The sequence below is a fragment of the Theobroma umbraticum genome, unplaced genomic scaffold (assembly GCF_002168275.2).
Source record: "Theobroma umbraticum cultivar Fairchild unplaced genomic scaffold, ASM216827v3 scaffold_182.0, whole genome shotgun sequence".
In the NCBI taxonomy this organism is placed as follows: Eukaryota; Viridiplantae; Streptophyta; class Magnoliopsida; order Malvales; family Malvaceae; genus Theobroma; species Theobroma umbraticum.
Window position 1 is genome coordinate 279,739 of NW_018397291.1, and position 5,634 is coordinate 285,372.

A 5,634-nucleotide genomic window follows, 5' to 3' on the forward strand; every position below is an offset into this window, starting at 1 on the left:
TTGGATGAAAGTTGCTTGGAAAGGTTGAAATGGGCACTAAACACTATAAATAAGTTGCTGGTTCATATAATATAAAGAACTACGCAAGAAAAAGATATAAATTCATTTAGTAAAAATATGTCAAAATGCATATGAATATGCAAAGGTTAATTGAGAAAGAATGGTGATCCTAGCATGATGTGAGTTATTAAAATAATGATTAATGTTTGAATGAGGAAGAAAATGGAGTGAGATACAAAAGCAAAAAACTAAGAATGTGGTACATAGGGCAGCAAACATAGAACATAATGGCAGCAAAACTTATTAAATGCATTGGATTGAAATGATGTCAGGAAGTTGACAAAGTAAGGATTATTGCTGCAAACATAGAGTAAGCATAGAGGAAATATTAGTGGCAAAGTAATATCCCACCATTGTAAGGTGAGGAAGGGTGTCTATTTCAAAGATTCTTACTATATTAAAGTATATATATATATATAGTATTATCCAATGTCTTTGTGGAAAGCCTGGGTTGCTGGAAAATGAAAGTGATTTGAATACATGGTTTGCAATGATTTATACACTGCTTTTGTGGAAAGCATGAGCTAGTAGAAACCATAAATGATTTGTCGATGCAAATTGATTTGGAAAGTTGTTTGTGTAGTCTATTTATATATACATATATTTAAAGTGTTTTAGAAATCGAGAAACAAACCCTTTTGCAATGTTTTACATTAAAAATCGTGCCTTGTAACTTTGTGTGACATGTATAGTTAAATGTATTTGTTAAATATTTTAAATGCAAATGTTTACACCATGCATTTTAACGTGAAAAGCAATACGAAAGGTTATCAAACCTTGTTTTCAAATGATTTAGAACAAAAGTCTCGAAAAACCTTGATTTGGTTTTGAAAATGGTTTTGACAAATCAAGAGCATCGAGAGTAGGTCGAATGTTACATTGTGATAGTGTGACCCTTGTGCATAAGTAAGCTCTAGCTAGAGAACCTTTGGGTCGTTGATGGGCTGTTAGATGTGGTTGGGGTCACGGTTTGTGATATATATGAGACAAGGCCACGGGTTGGTATATGTGGCTAGGCCATAAGTTGTTATACATGGTTGCGACCATTTGATTTCTTTGATGTCGACCTTCATCATTGAGATTGCCATGGCTGTGGGAATTCGATAGAGGAGCACCTCCCGGATTGTTATTACATGGATGTGGGTCCACGAGTTAATTATTATGATGACTACCTACTTGAGAGCCTTGAGAGTTTTTATTCTTGTTCTCTTTTGCATGGTGGAGAGGTAATGTTTTCTACAGATCCCTTATTTGAATGAAAGCTTTCAATGCTTGTATGTGATCATGAATTGATTTATGTGGATGCACACACTAATTTTGACATGCCACTTATTTTGAGAACGTGCACACTTTTATATGATTATTTCTATTTTTATTGGAAAAAGATGATTTTAGTGATTAAAATTTATTTTGCTACGCTTGTTTTTGTCAGTGTTTTCCCAAAGAGAGTATTGCATTTGATTTTACAGTATTATTTTTGCAAGGCACAAATACCTCACTAGTGATTTGGTTTTTATAAGACTATCATTTTATATTCTGGTTTTATTATTCAAATGATCTCCTTAAAGCTTGTTTCCCATTGACGCCCTGCTCACGGAGCTGATGATCACTAAGTCTGTGAGACTCTCCCCTTCATCTCTTTTTTGCATAGAGTGATCGGCCTAGCGTTCGTTCATCGGCACATGTTGTCCACCATGGATAGGTAAAGGTATCTCATAGCGCTTATTCTGAGTCACTCCGCTGCTAGTGGTTGAGTCATCCATAGTGTATTTTGCTTTTATAAATAGACACTGGTTTCAATGTAAATGTACAATTCCAGATTTTAGACAATAATGTATTCTTACAATTATGGTGAATAAAGGTTAAGATGGCTTATTACAAATTGTATTCAAATCATATTACAAAAAGTTATACGGTTAAAAAGGATTACTTGAGTTGGTGGAATGAATATAAGATAATAACAAGAGTTCAATTAGGGCTTGTTTGGGACTTGGTGGGTTCTCCTGCAAGACTCGAAAGTCGGTAGCGATCAAGGAGTAGTTGTTACAACCAACTTACGAATTTTCATGCAACAATTTCCATCTCTTTTAATTGGTTGAATATCTATTTCCATTATCCATCCATTCTTTAGTCGATCTTCATGCATTTCCATTTTATCCACTTTCCTTATGTCTAATAGCCTTACATCCTTTCTCTCACATTATTTCTCATTTGGCCTTCCATTTAGCTAATAACATTACATGCATACACATTTCTTTTCTTTTAGTCCAACATTACCACCAAGTGTCCTCCATGCAAAAATTCTCTATGCTTTCTTTAACTAGTAAAATCACATGCATATTTCTCCTTGTGCATTTGTCTCTTTCCTCTTTATTTGTCACATGGTGGGTGTCCTACATGTTACCCACTAAGATTACACCTTTATATGCCATCTTTTACATGAATAGTATTGTCACATGCATGTGCCAATCTTCCACATAACCTTATTTTTCATGACTAATTATTTCTTTTTTATCCAATTTAGCTTGTGACCAATAATTTCTCTATCTAAATAATATAATATTATATAAATAAATAAAATATTATTTTATTCATGTCTTTCAAAAATTCTATTATTCTCTCCCTCACTTAGACTTGACGTATCTCTCGCGAGATGCAACTCGTTTTGGCATCGGATTATTTTAATATTATTTTATTAATAAAATATTATTTTATTTTAAAATTCTCAATTTGTCTCCTCGGGTCCTAAAATGTCTCACTTTACCCCGATTCACTTCCAACTCACCTTCTAACTCCGCTAACTCATCATCGAGAAAATATTATTATTTTTTCACGTGTAAAATATTTTATTCTAAAATATTCCTTCCACACGTCACCGTTGTTTGGCACTTAAATTTATGTCAATTGACCCTTCGTCTTGTTGATAAGGTCTAATTCACTTCTATATGAAGGTACAGGGTGTTACATGATTGTTCTGTCTACTAATTGCAAGGTAACTGTAGTAGGTTGTATCTCTTAGAATCCAAGTTTTTTGGAAATAGACCAAGGCATTATTGAAACACTAGCACCTAAATCACGCAAAGCTTTAGAAATTTTAAAACTATCAATAATGTAAGGAATAGATAAACTCCCTAGATCCTTAAGCTTTGGTGGAAGCTTATCCTGGATTATAATACTGCACTCCTCAGTAAGTGCAATTAACTCAAAATCTTCCAGTTTCCTTTTTTTTGATAAGGATGTCTTTCAAGAATTTAAGATAACTTGGCATTTGTTCTAAAGCTTCAACAAAAGGAATATTAATGTGCAGCTTTTTAAATACCTCAAGAAATCTTTGGAATTATTTGTCAAGTTTTTGCTTTTGAAAACGTTGAGGAAAAGGTGGTAGAGGTGCGAGAGCAAATTTTAATTGTGATTTTTCTTTTGAATTTTAAATAGATTTTTCAACCACAATTTCTTTATTAGCATCTTTTCCAATTTCTTTCTCATCAGATTGAATTAAAATATTAGAATTTAAATCTTTGTTACTTACCTTTTTTCTAGTGCAGAGAGTGATTACCATACAATGTTCCTTACCATCACTTCTTGAGTTGGGTTCAGTATCACTCAGTAAGGTCTCATGAGGTCTAGTATGTAAAGCACTAGCAAGTTGGCCCATTTGTGTCTCAAGATTTCTAATTGAAGTTGCTTGATTTTGAATGGAGCCATTAGTCTTTGTCATAAATGCATCAGCCTTTTTTATGAATACATCAATCTTTGTCATGAATTGCATGAACATATCCTCTATTGAAGGCTCTTTCTCTAGCATGGCGGGTCTAAATGGAAATCCAAGAGGAAAGTTTGACTTAGATGCTGATGAAGACCCTTGGTTGTTATTCTGTGAGAAAACAGGATGATTCCTCCAACTAGGATTATAAGTGCTAGAATAGGGATTGTTTTGTTACCTATTTCCAACAAATTGAGAAGATTTAGAATAGATGGGACAATTGCCATTGGAATGTCCTTTCCCATAAAATTCACATGTCCTAAAGGAGTTCTGAACAACATTAACACTTAGTTTATCTATTTTCTTTGCGAGAGAAGCCAATTGTGTAGAAATTGTATTTATCACATCTAATTCATGAATTCCAGTAATGTTTCTTGTACCTAATCTTTCAGATGGCCATTGATAATTATTGGAAGCTATGTCTTCAAGCAAATCATAAGCCTTATAAATGGATTTACTCATGAGAGCACCTTCAACGGCAGCATCAATGGTAGTTCTAAAAGGTCCTAGCAAACCATTATAAAAAGTCTAAACTTGCAGCCACTTAGGTAATCCATGGTGAGGACACCTTTTTATCAAATCCTTATACCTCTCCCAAGCCTCATATAGTGATTCAAAAAATTGCATGAAAGAAGTGATAACATTTTGCATTTTTGCTGACTTAACATGTAAGAAGAATTTTGCTAATAATTTTTAAGCCAAATCATCCCAAGTATTAATGGAACCAGTTGGAAGCAAATTTAACTAACTCTTTGCTTTATCTCTCAATGAAAAAGGGAAAAGCCTCAATCTTATGGCATCATCAATAACACCATTAGCCTTGAATGTATCGTAAATTTCCAAAAACTTTACAATATGAGCATTTGGATCATCATTAGGCAAACCCCTAAACTAAACAGTAGTCTAAATCATATGAATAATTGATGGCTTAATTTCAAAGTTGTTGGTTGAATAGGAGGTCTTCGAATACTAGAGTGGAGATTTTGTGCTCGTGGGATACCATAATCCCTCAAAGACTTGGTCTTTTCTTCTTGTTGATTAGCCATTTTTTTACTTGGGGCAGAAACTTTTTAATTTTTCCTTTGAAGTCTTCGAAAAACCTTTTCGATTTCTGGATCAAAAGGAACAATTTCCAAATTTTAGGCTCTTTGTATAAAATGACCAAAAGTAGTTGAAAAATTAAAGAAAAGAAAAGTCTGGATTAAAATTAAGAATGCTTAGTATTAATATTAACAAGAAAGAACTAAAAGTCAACTCTCTGACAATGGTGCTAAAAACTTGTTGTTGATTTCTCGTGCAAGTGCACAAATCGTGAACAAGTAAAATTAGGGTGTGTTAATTTTAGAAGTTAATAATGGGAATTAAAACAATTCTTTATGGGAACGATACTCTACTTCGTCATTATATTACTTATTAACGAAACGTGCATTTGCATGAGAAATCAATAGCACTTGACATAAAGGTTTTGGAGTTGTCACCAATCTTTTTCTTATAAGTTGTGATTAGCCACCTATTAAATTTGTTATATTCTCCTTATTTTCTTTTAAGGATTCTTTTTCCCCCTCACTAAGCATCTCACTTTTCCATACAACCAATCGATCAGATCGAGTTTCAAGTTATAGGCAGGACTAAGGATGTAGTCGTCAACCTATGCACGAAGATGTATTCACGCGGTGAGTTCTAGTCTGATCTACTCCCTGCACATATGCCATGGCAGCAATAAGGTATGAATAATCTTGTTTCCTTATTTTCTGTGTGATGAATTGAATTTTGACATTGTTCACCTACTGTGATTTCATTGCCTTTGCAGT

General features: G+C 33.5%; 1 non-coding gene across 1 annotated transcript; it reads left to right on the forward strand.

Annotated features, from left to right (window-relative positions):
* The first annotated feature begins 4,373 nt into the window (after window positions 1-4,373).
* LOC149526210 (small nucleolar RNA R71) lies at window positions 4,374-4,476 on the forward strand. Its single transcript, XR_016352230.1, has one exon. It is a non-coding gene; the product is annotated as a small nucleolar RNA R71 (small nucleolar RNA).
* Window positions 4,477-5,634: the final 1,158 nt, after the last annotated feature.